Genomic DNA, 14,858 nt, shown 5'->3' on the forward strand with positions numbered 1-14,858 from the left:
AAAACCTCATTTCTCAACTCTAAACCCTAAACCCTAAACTATAAACCCTAAACCCTAAACTCTAAACCCTAAACATTAAACCATAAACCCTAAACCCTAAACTCTAAACCCTAAACCCTAAAATCTAAACTCTAAACCCTAAAACCTAAACTCTAAACCCTAAACCCTAAACCCTAAACCCTAAATTCTAAACTCTAAACCCTAAACCCTAAGTCCTAAACCCCACCCTTTAACTCTAAACCCTAATTTTGTGACTTTTGATAAAACATTAAGTGCTATTTTTGTGACTTTTGACCTTGAGTGCTAGTTTAGCACCTTTCTAAGTTTATATCACAAAAATAGCACTCAAAAACTAAAATGACCAAAATAGCACAATTCTAAGTTTATCCTCTGAAAATTTTAATTTTTTTATTTTTCAAAATTTGAAATCTTATCCTCAAAACCTCATTTCTCAACTCTAAACCCTAAACCCTAAACTCTAAACTCTAAACCCTAAACTCTAAACCCTAAACATTAAACAATAAACCCTAAACCCTAAACCCTAAACTCTAAACCCTAAACTCTAAACTCTAGACCCTAAACCATAAATCCTAAACCCCACCCTTTAACTCTAAACCCTAATTTTGTGACTTTTGATAAAACATTAAGTGCTATTTTTGTGACTTTTGACCTTGAGTGCTAGTGCTAGTTTGGGAACATAAACTTGATTTAGTGCTATTTTTGTCTTTTTTTCTATATATTATGCGTCTTATTGTTTTATTGTTTATATTTATTTGCATATTTGGTTTCATACCACAATTACCTCTCGAATTTCCATTTCCATTCATCTCTCAAATCGTCACACTGCATATATTATTTGGGCGTGGATACTAATTTAAAAAAAAAACTTTATTGCAGAGACTACTAATATTCTTTTTTCCTTTCGTCAAATTGGATTTGCTACCATACAATTTAAAATGCAACTTCAGTTTTTTGAATCACAGATTCTCACAAATTGAATTTCTATCTTTTCCAGTTACATATAGTAAGTATCATAATCATGTAATATAACATTATGATATTTCTCTGTCCCTTTTTATGTCTACGTTTCCTATGACTACATTTCATTCTTAGCATTACTACCTCTTGTTGATGAATAAGTCATGTCATGGACACTCAATTCAGTCGATAGTTTTAACTGCAAATTGATCTTGTTATGAAGGCGATAAGGACTTGAGCTAGTGAAGCTCAATGAATATTACTTGCTTCTATTTTTCACCAGATATGTAGTAGAACAATGACGTCGGATAATCATTAATCTGTCATCAACAAATCAATAAGATTCACCAGTATGTTTTAGGTAAAATTTAATTCACCTGTAGTTTAGGCTGCTCATTAGCTGATGCGTAATGATTTCAAAAAATGATTTTCAAAAGCTTTTGAACTGCTAAGCCAGATTATAGACATGTGTTTCTCAATGCCTCACAATTCACACACCATGGTCTATGTACCTGTTTTCAGTTTCCCCCATAAGATCCATGAGTTTTTATCTTGATTTCAGTTAATATAAACCTTGGTTTAGCAGAGTGGTCTTTAGGGTTTACTTACCTCAAAAGAACATTGTCGGGACGATCAAAAGTCTTGCCTACCACAGTCACAACACTTGCGTTTTCCTGCAGATTTTGTAGGTTATTTGATCTTAGTTCGTATTGGATCTCAAATATAAACATAGATGCAAGTAATTAGAAAACAAAGATAAAATCTAAAGAAATAAATATTTCTGGCAAGATTCAACATCGGTAAAAACCCTCGATTTAAACTTTCTTGGTAAATTTTCATGAAGCTAACCTTGATTCTAGAAGCCATCATGATTGGAGAACTGAAAATTCACTGCAACGTTGAAGAGAAAAACGTTCAACGGAGAGTGAGAAAGAGAAGAAAAGTTGCTTACGACGCCCCTCTTTCTCTCCCAACTTTTTGAGATCGCGTTTTCGGGTGGAGCCATTCCTACCTGCGGTGAGCTTGGTCGGATAGTCAGGCCCGCTCCCACCCACCCCCTCCTTCGGCGTCTGAGCTTACTGACGAAGTAGTTGGCGTCCGGTGACGTTTCAGTGGTGCTTCTCTTCTCCTTTTTCCGATACCGTTTTTTGATCCATGGCGCGGCGGATCCCTAGGAGTGCCTCAGAGGTCCTAGCGGCTCGTTGGTCGAAGGTGTTGCTCTGCTAGAGGACGGTGGAGCCCCGGCGAATACCGAAAATCAGTCATTGAGATTTCTAGGGTTTGTATCGATCTGTCGGGAGGGGCTCGTTTGACGGAGGATCTACCACGGAGAAGGCGGTTCTCCAGGTTTGTTTACTTTCTGACGTAGTTACTTCTTGACCAGTGAGTGTAGGAGGAGGATCATGTGATTGTTCGGACCTATGAGTGGTGGAGCATCTTCGCAGTCAATGTGAAGAGATAGGGAGTCGGTGTTCTTTGCGAATCCGACGTTATGTGGCCGCATGACCCCCTCCGAGACGGCGGTGCTTTGAAGGTACACCGGCGACAGTTCTATCGGCTGGCATTGACACCCCGTCGTAGTGGTGACCCGGATAACTGAATCTCCATGCCGTCGGTGTTCATCGGAGGTCGAGGCGTAGCCTCCTTCGTGTTCTTCCCCATGTTCCAAATCTTTTTGCTTGAAATCTGTTGTTTGTTGTGTTTCATCTACTTCTCTGTAACCTAGCAGTCTCTGTTTCACCCGTGAGAAAGAGAAGAAGTCGAAGGGATACTGAAGATAAAAAGTTGAGAGAAAAAAGATTTTTCTAACCCAATAAATAATTCAGACGAAAACGCATTCGTAAAATAAATATTTATCGTGTAAGTGGAGTCTACCAAAAGAAGAGAGAGATAGTTTGCTGACGTGTCAAAAAGGACTCTTCTGATTAGACGATTTTTTTATCCTACGTGAACAGCTTAACTAAAGCTTATATCTCCTTTTATTAACTGAAAGCTGAGTCAGCTGATTACGACTATGACTAATAAATAACTCAAAGTTTAATAGTCCACAAATTACTAGTAGAACACAACACACACTGGTTTTCTCGTCAAGTGCATTCTGTTCACCGACTAGCTGCCTGTAATTCCCAATGTGGAATATTCACGTGCGATACTTTTGTTAGCATCGAATTTCATGAGGGCTAATCGCAGCCGTTTATTTTACATGGAGATTTTCCTCCCATGCTGGTTGTCAAATGTCAACGACCCATTAGAATATACATACTTGAAAACTACTATACTGGCCACGCACCGTCTTCTTGTAACATCTCAATTATGAGATAATCATTCTTTACTATTATATATATGTACCGAAAATATCATAATTATTCATCCTCCGTGTACTCATGTATGTCCTAATAAATTAGAAAAGAATTATACTATTATAGTACTTTTTTTCTAACCAAACCTATTTTCGGTTAGAAACTAACTCAATAACTTTGTAAGCAACTGTCATGCGCTTACTACACATAATATCTATTTTTTTTGTGGGATTTAACCACAACCATTTATTCATTTATTAATCTAATGATCAAAATTCACCAGAGACAAAGTGGATCCCTCGATATTTCTTCTTTGTTTTCCTCTTTCCAAATGCTTCATTTTTCTGAATTAAAATCTGATTCTTCAGATATTTTTTAAAAGAAGATTGATATTTAATCATTGTCTTCGTTACTCAATTTATTTTTTAAGATATGTCAAGTTGTATCTGGTGTCGGTGTAACAGTGGCATATACGACGGCGACGTCAACGGTGGAGATTTTAATGTAGATGACGAAGCTCTCCTCCTCCACGATTCCAGCGAGGAGAAGGATCGATAAACTCCTAGTAGAAGCTCTCCTCCTCCATGATTGAAACCGCCATGAAGCTCCTATCCACCACAATCAAAGCTCCAAGCCACTGTGAGAGCACTGTATAAATCTTCTTCTCCACCCTTGTGCTTTGCTCCTACTATGTGACCGCCGGCGAATTACACCGAAGTTCATTCTTGATCAATATATTTTTAGTCGCAATCGTTGAACATGATTGATCCGACTTTCTTCTTACTGCGATTTGGTATTTTAGTTTTTGATTAATCATGATTTTTACCCCAAACATTTACAAATACACATATTTTTTCTCTGATTTTGGCTCAAACATTTTAATCATGATAATTAAATTCTGCTATCTTTTTACATTTGTTCAGTCAATTCATACACACTTTTTTGTTTTGTTTTATCTTCACAGGAAGAATTCATTAAGGTGGACAATATGTAAGGAAGAAAGGCTGAACGCCCTTCTGTACATGTGGTTATGTAAACCGATGTACAGCCAGGTCGCACACACCCTTTTGTACATGTGGATATGTAAAATGATGTACACATATATATCACTAAAACATTGTACATGTTGAAATTTCAAATGAGATTTGTACTTTTACTAGCTATAATCTTCTCATCTCCGCAACAACCAAATTAAAATGAATCGCATCTCATCTATATATGATTTGAGTAATATATGACATAATTCAAATGTGTACCGTTGTTTGGCTTTAAGAGGTGAAAAATATTCTTATTTGAAGTGTAATTGTAGCAATGTGTATACATTTTTACCATGGCATAAAATTACTCATCTTGATCTACAAGTTTCAAGACGTGTACTTCGACTTAGAAGTGAGATAGCAAAAATATGTGTACACATTACCATAATATCACACTACCTAATTGGATAATTTTACTATCATGTACAATGATTCACTTGTATAATTTTACTATCATGTACAATGATTCACATGTATCACATTATCTAATTGCAAGTTTCAAAATGTGTACAACCATATATGTCCATGTGTACACACAAATTTTACTATCATGTACAATGATTCACTTGTATATTTTTGTCCACGTGTATACCGATGCATAGACACCCACATTTAGGACCAATTTTTGTTTTTGAGCAAGAATAATAAACGACATGTGTGTACACTGTGTGACGTGTACACGTGTATAAACTTGAACAAATTAGAAGTTGAGTTATTTTCATTGCAAGGCAGTTTTAAAACAAATGGACATGTTATTTTGTGTACACTTTGTAACGTGTACACATGTACATTTATCGTGTAAGTGGAGCCCACCAAAAGAAGAGAGAGATAGTTTGCTGACGTGTCAAAAAGGACTCTTCTGATTAGACGATTTTTTTATCCTACGTGAACAGCTTAACTGAAGCTTATATCTCCTTTTATTAACTGAAAGCTGAGTCAGCTGATTACGACTATGACTAATAAATAACTCAAAGTTTAATAGTCCACAAATTACTAGTAGAACACAACACACACTGGTTTTCTCGTCAAGTGCATTCTGTTCACCGACTAGCTGCCTGTAATTCCCAATGTGGAATATTCACGTGCGATACTTTTGTTAGCATCGAATTTCATGAGGGCTAATCGCAGCCGTTTATTTTACATGGAGATTTTCCTCCCATGCTGGTTGTCAAATGTCAACGACCCATTAGAATATACATACTTGAAAACTACTATACTGGCCACGCACCGTCTTTTTGTAACATCTCAATTATGAGATAATCATTCTTTACTATTATATATATGTACCGAAAATATCATAATTATTCATCCTCCGTGTACTCATGTATGTCCTAATAAATTAGAAAAGAATTATACTATTATAGTACTTTTTTCTAACCAAACCTATTTTCGGTTAGAAACTAACTCAATAACTTTGTAAGCAACTGTCATGCGCTTACTACACATAATATCTATTTTTTTTTGTGGGATTTAACCACAACCATTTATTCATTTATTAATCTAATGATCAAAATTCACCAGAGACAAAGTGGATCCCTCGATATTTCTTCTTTGTTTTCCTCTTTCCAAATGCTTCATTTTTCTGAATTAAAATCTGATTCTTCAGATATTTTTTAAAAGAAGATTGATATTTAATCATTGTCTTCGTTACTCAATTTATTTTTTAAGATATGTCAAGTTGTATCTGGTGTCGGTGTAACAGTGGCATATACGACGGCGACGTCAACGGTGGAGATTTTAATGTAGATGACGAAGCTCTCCTCCTCCACGATTCCAGCGAGGAGAAGGATCGATAAACTCCTAGTAGAAGCTCTCCTCCTCCATGATTGAAACCGCCATGAAGCTCCTATCCACCACAATCAAAGCTCCAAGCCACTGTGAGAGCACTGTATAAATCTTCTTCTCCACCCTTGTGCTTTGCTCCTACTATGTGACCGCCGGCGAATTACACCGAAGTTCATTCTTGATCAATATATTTTTAGTCGCAATCGTTGAACATGATTGATCCGACTTTCTTCTTACTGCGATTTGGTCTTTTAGTTTTTGATTAATCATGATTTTTACCCCAAACATTTACAAATACACATATTTTTTCTCTGATTTTGGCTCAAACATTTTAATCATGATAATTAAATTCTGCTATCTTTTTACATTTGTTCAGTCAATTCATACACACTTTTTGTTTTGTTTTATCTTCACAGGAAGAATTCATTAAGGTGGACAATATGTAAGGAAGAAAGGCTGAACGCCCTTCTGTACATGTGGTTATGTAAACCGATGTACAGCCAGGTCGCACACACCCTTTTGTACATGTGGATATGTAAAATGATGTACACATATATATCACTAAAACATTGTACATGTTGAAATTTCAAATGAGATTTGTACTTTTACTAGCTATAATCTTCTCATCTCCGCAACAACCAAATTAAAATGAATCACATCTCATCTATATATGATTTGAGTAATATATGACATAATTCAAATGTGTACCGTTGTTTGGCTTTAAGAGGTGAAAAATATTCTTATTTGAAGTGTAATTGTAGCAATGTGTATACATTTTTACCATGGCATAAAATTACTCATCTTGATCTACAAGTTTCAAGACGTGTACTTCGACTTAGAAGTGAGATAGCAAAAATATGTGTACACATTACCATAATATCACACTACCTAATTGGATAATTTTACTATCATGTACAATGATTCACTTGTATAATTTTACTATCATGTACAATGATTCACTTGTATCACACTATCTAATTGCAAGTTTCAAAATGTGTACAACCATATATGTCCATGTGTACACACAAATTTTACTATCATGTACAATGATTCACTTATATATTTTTGTCCACGTGTATACCGATGCATAGACACCCACATTTAGGACCAATTTTTGTTTTTGAGCAAGAATAATAAACGACATGTGTGTACACTGTGTGACGTGTACACGTGTATAAACTTGAACAAATTAGAAGTTGAGTTATTTTCATTGCAAGGCAGTTTTAAAACAAATGGACATGTTATTTTGTGTACACTTTGTAACGTGTACACATGTACATTGAAAATGAACCAATATATGTTAATAAGTTGTATACATACTAAACAATACCAAAATACATAATAAATAGATCAAGTCAAATTGAAAATGGTGTACACGACACTAGGTGCATTCATGATTTTGTGTTTTATTCATATCTAATGATTTTTAGTTTTGATTTTAGTTCATTTAATTTATTTTTCAATGCATTTAAGAATTAATTATTTGCATATATTGCCCAATTTCATTAAAAGAGTTGTAGTACCTAATTTGTTAATTTTGAGCTTAATCAAATAGACAATTTATTTTGTACATGACAATAGGTGTACACGTGATTTTGTCCGTTATGCGTACTCTAATGATTTTTAGCTTTGATTTTAGTTCATTTAATTTATTTTCCAATGCATTTAATTATGTGCATATATTGATTAATTTCAGTAACAGAGGGTTGTAGTATATAATTGGTTAATTTTGAAATAAATCAAAGAAACATTTTGGAAAACGTTAAGGACCAAAAGTGCTCAATTAATAAGTTTTGGGTTAAAAACAAAATTATACAAATCGTTAAGGACCAAATTGTAAAAAAGCCAAAAGTGGCCATTGGTGTTCTCGAGCTTCTACAGTGTCGTGACAGTGAGATAGATGAGGTAACGACGCCGAAAATATTGTTGAAACGTAAAGGAAGAGATTACGAGATGAATCAACGTGTCGGAGGAGATGACAAGGAAGACTACGATAGATCTGGGCTTTGGCGAAGTAGGAGAAGACGAGAAGTTTATGCGGCAAGAGCTTTGTTCATATAAAAAAAAAGGAGATTCTGTCTAGGTGACGACCGCTCAGCTTCTTTATATTCATCATCTTTAACCATTAAAACCATTATAACAAGAGAGAAGAGAAAAGTTGTTTTTGTATTACAGAGAAAGAAAAAAAATTGTAGGATCCATTTAGTTTCAAGAATGCACCTAGTTAGAAAATAGTTAGCTTATATTTTAAAACAACAACTGTCATATAGTGTAATAAAAAACTCAAAACTGCCCCCCAATGAAAATAACTCATAAATTAGGGACATATACTCGATTTACTGAGAAAAATGAATATCATGGAAAGAACTATCTTATTATATAAAATTTGGTTCTTCAAAGTTGCTAATTAACATGATCGCGACACATGGCAATTATATATTTTAAGATTGTGATATGTGTTAATTTATCTCATAACTAAAAATATATATACTAAGATATTAACAAAAACGAATTTTATCAAAAAGTAATTAAAATATTATTTAATTGTAATTTTCTTTTTTTTTTTAAATCCTAATCAAAAGATAATTGCAAAAAACTATTTGATAATAATTTTCTTTATAATATTGTGACATGTGTTTAAATATATAATGATTAAACATATATATAATAAGACAATAAAAACAAATTTTGATACAAACTACTTTTAAAAATTATTTAATCGTAAATTTTTTTATAATAATACAAATCTTATTATATAAAGCTTGGTTCTTCAAAGTTGCTAATTAATATGATTGCGACATGTGTCAATTAATTTATTAAGATTGTGACATGTGTCAAAATATGTTATAATTCTCTTTTATTAGAATTTAAAAAGATTTAGAAAAAAAAATTATTATTAAATTTTTTTTGACACTAGAAAAGGAAAATTATTACAAAAATATAGTTTATTATTCTTTTTAGGAGTTAAGAAAAAGAAAATTACTATCACATAGCCTTTTACAATTATATTTTTATGGCTCTTTTTATAATCTTTTATCTTTTATTAGAATTTAAAAAGATTTAGAAAAAAAAATTATTATTATATTTTTTGGACACTAGAAAAGGAAAATTATTACATGATTGCGACATGTGTCAATTAATTTATTAAGATTGTGACATGTGTCAAAAATATGTTACAATTCTTTTTTATTAGAATTTCTTTTTTAAAACCTAAGAAAATAAAAATTTAAAAGTACTCTTTTTATTTTCATATAAATAACTAACTTTCCTTTCTAATAGATAAATGTATGCTACAAAAATATAAACCAAAATAAATTTTATTTTTATATCTATATTTAAGTTTAAGATTCCTCATATTATTTTCAAAAAAATAGCATTGACAAGAAAAATATTATCTGTGTATTTTTTTTAATTTCTTTAAACAACTCAATTTTTTTTTATCATCCTTATTACATCTTATGATGCTAACACAAGTTTTTTTTTTTATTATGATGTTTTTATCGTACATAAGTATGTGTAAATATGTGGAATATATGTTTGTATGTATAAAACACAATATATAATTTACTAAACATAATTTTTTATTGAAAATATATTAGTTGTATAAAAATCTTTAAAACAAGGCCAAATTATAGTTGGAATTTTCCTTTTTAAAAACTTTAAAGTAACTTATTTCTTATAAATAACTAACTATTCTTTTTAATAGATAATTTTTGTTAAAAAATTGTAAATCAAAAATAACTTCAAATATTTCACCCGATATGGTTGTGCCAAAAAAAAAACATTGTGTATGCATTAATAAAATCTATCATTATGTGAAAATAAATTTTTTTTCCTAAAATCATAAATAAAAGAAATTTGAAAAATAACTTTTTCCTCTTTTAATCTTAACCAAATAAGATTTTGTTTTCCTTTTAAATCATGACCAAATAGAATTGTAAAAGAAATTTTTACTTTTAAAATTTAATGATAAAGAAAATATTTAATTGAAAATATTAGTGATGTTTAGAAAACGAATTTTGAAAATAATATGATACTGAAAATATTTAATTAAAAATATTAGTGATATTGAGAAAACGAATTTTGAAAATAGAAAGTTTTAAAAATAGTTAATATTTCCTGGAAATAATTATTTGATAGTATTTTTATTTTCAAAACCCTAGAAAAAAATAATTATAAAAGATTAGGTAATTTTAATTTTATTTTATAACACTCTAAAACTCTAATAAAATATTTGATAGTTCTTTTCCTTAAAAAGGAAAATCCTAAACAAAAGAGATTTGTATCATATTTTTTAATTTCTATCCAAAAGAGAATTGTAAAAAGTTATTTGATAGTATAGAAAATTTGATGATGAACATGATACTAAACATTATTTAATTAAAAATTAAGTGTAAAATTAGTATTGATATGAACCATAAATATCATAATTTAAAATTATTTAATTGTAAGTAGAAATAATTATTTGATAGCAATAAGATTTTTCTGAAATTCTAAAGAGAAGATATTGTAAAATTTTATATGATAATACTTTTCCTTTTCTATAATCCTAAACAAAAATATAACAAATTAATTGATAGTTTTTATTTTTTTTAATTGTAAATAAAAACGAGATTTATAAAATACATTTTTTCCTTTTCTACAAAAATCCTAACAAAAGTAAGCATACATATTTAATAGTATTTAAAAAAAAAGAATTTGATGACAAGTATTATGATAAAGCTATTAAATTAACATAAATCAAAACTTTGGATGTTTTCGTGATTGGTATTTATGTGTTGGGTTATACGAAAATCAAACACATGTTTGATATATATATTTTCATTTTTCTCATAAAAAATTGATTATTATTATTGTCACCGTACATATGTTTAGTCAAAAACAAATCAAGCTTCATCGTTATCATATTACATTTCTTTTATTTTTACTATGTAGTAGTTTATAATTCATTTTAATTAAAATGTTATTATGAAAATATATCATTAATAAATCATGAATTAAGAAAATTATTTAACATCAGACACGTTTAATAAAACATTAAATTAGTACATAAGAAAGTGTATAATGTTGTCATTGCTTCTTGGTCTTATTTAGCTTCCAAATTCCTTTTTATTTCATTATAATTATTATTTCGGGTTGGATCCGATTTAAAATTTTACGTTTGGATGTTTTTTCTAGCTCTAACAAATATTAACTGAAACTTATGTGTAAAAACGAGTTCTTAACTATAAAATAAATTTCACATAACATATGCAAAAACAATTTTAAAACAATAATAAAATGATTTTTTAATATTTTTTTATTAAATTAAAATATCAAATAAAGCCCGTTGCAACGTACGGGTCCAAATCTAGTGATCAATAAAGAACGATATTTCTTCTTCTTCTAAATGTTGACCGTGCTTTGGGTCAAATATATATAGACGGAGAATATGGGTTACTGACCATGAATGATTTTATATAACTATACATTTGAATGACTTTATCTGTAAAAGAATCACAATTCAAATACAGTTTTCTGATCATATATTCAAAGAAGCACTCTACTCTGGGTCAAAATGGTGAGACCTTATCACATAAATTATATAGACTGTATTCAACGAGGATAGTTATACTGTTGAATTGTTCAAGATTCAAAGTATTTGTTTGATTATATATTGGTCAAGATAGTTGACAATACATATATAATATATATTGCTTTTAATTTCAAAATAAAAGTACATGTCAGTCTATATATTGACCAAGTGTTTTCTTGGGCCAATTTTTTTTTCCAAGTCTCCTTTCTCAGACCGGAGATCAACTGCGTGGAGATTAAGTTGAAACCTAGTTTGTTTGTTTTTTTTTTATCAAAGAGTTGAAAATAGTTTTGGTTCAAGTCTTTCAGGTTTATAGTTTTATCTCTTTCAAAACTTTAAGCTATTGTAAAACAAATTATAATTAAGACTAGATTTTCATCCGCGCGCGCGGATGTATTTTCAAAATATGTTGCTATTTATTTTTCATTTTACTATTTAGAGTTGAAGAAAACCCAAATCTGAAGAACCTAACCGATCCCGATCCATAAAAATAGTATCAAACCCAAACCAGAATTGATCAAATATCTGAATTATTCAAAATTTTGCTATTTAGAGAACTGAAACCTAATCCAATCCAAACCAAAATATTTCGGGTATCCGAATGTATATGAAATAGATTTATATACTTATATATATTAATTATTTTTAGATTTAATGTATATAAAAAATCCAGAATAATTATAATACTTTTAAATTAGTTTAAATACTTGAAAATATATACAAATAGTCAAAAGTAAATATCTAAAATAGTTAAAGTATATTCAAAACACCAAAAATAATTAAAAGAATTATTGATTTTCTATCCAAATATTTAAACCAAACCAATTTGTATGTTAAGTTTAGGTATTGTGACATATGTTATTCAAATTTATAGATTTTGAGAAATTTAAACTACATAGTGAATTTTAAAATTTTAAAAATAATTTAAATAGGTTATTTCAATCCAAACCGAACCCGCAAAGATCCGAATCACGAACCAAAATTTAAAAATATCCGAATGTTGAAATCTTTGATCCCGAAAACCCGAAACTCAAAGAGACCCGAACTGAACCTGAATGCGTATCTGAACACCCACCCCTAGTCACTATTATATATCATATATGTGTCATCATATAATTAGTCTTATTTTATATGTACCATCATATAAATAATAATATAATTAATAGTATTTTATATGTATCATCATGTAAATAATTATATTATATTTTAAAATTTTAATGTGAAATATAAAACTAATAATTTAAGTTGGTGTTTGAAATTGAGCTTTGTATTGTATTTTTCTTATATGTATTGAAAACATTTTTTTATAATTTTTGTTGGAAAATATTTTAGTAAAATTCAATTTTTGAATATATGTATATTTTTGAATGAAATTTTGATATAGATCAATTTTAAATTATTATTTTGATTTGAAATATGTATAGTTCATTACTTTGTAATATAATATAATGGACTTCCAATTTTTCTTAATAACATAAGCTCATTACATTTTTTTTTAATATACTGCTACACATGTTTCTAAACAATATTATATATTTTTTATTGCTATTTTTGTTTCCGAACAATTCTTAAAGGTACTTCTACTTTAATAAGATAATTTTTTTGTTTTAAATGATAGTATAAGACAAGGGATCGAAACTCCTGAGGCCTGTGATTTACACTCCATCTTCCCATTCACATAACCAAAAAGGACGGTAGCGTGGACTTGGATAACACATTAAATCTTAGCCCGGCGTTTCTTTCACTTTGCTTCGGAATTTAATCTAGAAGAAAACACTCGGCTCGAATTCTAACTTTTTCTTGTGTGTCCAAGCCAGCAGTCCTTTGACGTTTCTTCATTGTTTCACTATCATATAGAAAAACGTTAGGAATGATTTGGTTGCTGATACTTGCCTTGCCTGATCACCCTACTGAAACTTGACTCCATCTTTAAGATTTTTTTTTTGAATAAAACGTTAAATTAGGTTCAAAAAGAAATGTGCTTTTTACAGCAGTAGTAGCTACTTTGTTTATGACTCTTCTAACAAAGGGAAAAAAAGATTATGTCCCCACTGATACAATCCATGCATGGACTCCATCTTTAAGATTACTCATTACACAGTTCTTTATGTTCAAAAAGCGATCACCAGCCTTGTTTCTTTCATCTTTTAATTCTTCCCCACCTCTCAGCTCACAAGAATAAAGAATACACCTCTATTTTTCCATCTCGGAGCTCTCTCTTTAACAGCTTATGGATAAATAATATCTTACATAAAACAGTTAAGATTACAATCTTAGAAAAAGGAAACAGAACGTAGGGCCAAAGTGAAGTAGATAGATGAGATTAGAATCAAACGTACGAAAGTTTCCAAAAAGAAACTCCTTCACTTATATTCCAAACCCTTGTACGTAAGCAACTCATCCATTTGTTGACCAATATATTGCATGAATAGTCACACCAAGTTAAAAAGTACTAGGAACAAATAATAATCTCAAAAGTCAAAACAATATCAAAGCCGAATTAAGTTATATTTTATGTCATAGTAATTGTAGTATTATATGTCAGTGCTGGTCGAATCAGTTTTATGTACTTGTATAAACAGTTGTTGTATAGTGAAAATGCAAAATAAATGCGTTCATCTTTTCATTTTGTTCTCGTATAATTGGCTGATTTATTGGTTACTTTCTTGAACCAAATCATGAACTAGAAATTTTAAAATATTATTATTTCCTTCAAAGAAAAATAAGCATCATGTGACTGGTAAGATCGTTCATCTAAAACCACAGCTTTTATCCGGATTGTGGTCAAATCAATCGTACCGGCCGGATCAACTTTAACAACACCATTGGTTAAAGTCTTAGACCATGATTAACCCGAAATTCTTAAAGTGAGATTTTTAGCGGAAGAAACTTTTAACTAAAAAAGCTAAGAACCGGTTCTTAAAGTCCTTATTTAAGAACCGGTTCTTAAAGTCTTTGTTTAAGAACCGGTTCTTAACTTTTTTAGTTAAAAATTAAGAAACATTTTCTCAACTTCCGCTAAGAATCTCATTTTTAGAACTCCGGGTTAATCATGCGGTTAAAGACTACAAGGAATGTATATTAGATATATATGTGGCATAAACACTTACGTGCGAATTTATGTTTCTATTTTTATATAGTTTTGGATTGTTTTCGCAGCTCAATTATTTTAGTATAAAGTAC

General features: G+C 30.2%; 1 long non-coding RNA gene across 1 annotated transcript; it reads right to left on the minus strand.

The window, feature by feature from the left end:
* Positions 1–870: 870 nt before the first annotated feature.
* Positions 871–2,825, minus strand: LOC106399562. Its single transcript, XR_001280051.3, has 3 exons — positions 1,828–2,825; positions 1,588–1,652; positions 871–1,490 (listed from the first exon to the last, which is right to left on the minus strand). It is a non-coding gene; the product is annotated as an uncharacterized LOC106399562 (long non-coding RNA).
* Between the last annotated feature and the right edge of the window lie 12,033 nt (positions 2,826–14,858).

Source organism: Brassica napus, chromosome C5 (genome assembly GCF_020379485.1).
Source record: "Brassica napus cultivar Da-Ae chromosome C5, Da-Ae, whole genome shotgun sequence".
NCBI classification, from domain to species: Eukaryota; Viridiplantae; Streptophyta; class Magnoliopsida; order Brassicales; family Brassicaceae; genus Brassica; species Brassica napus.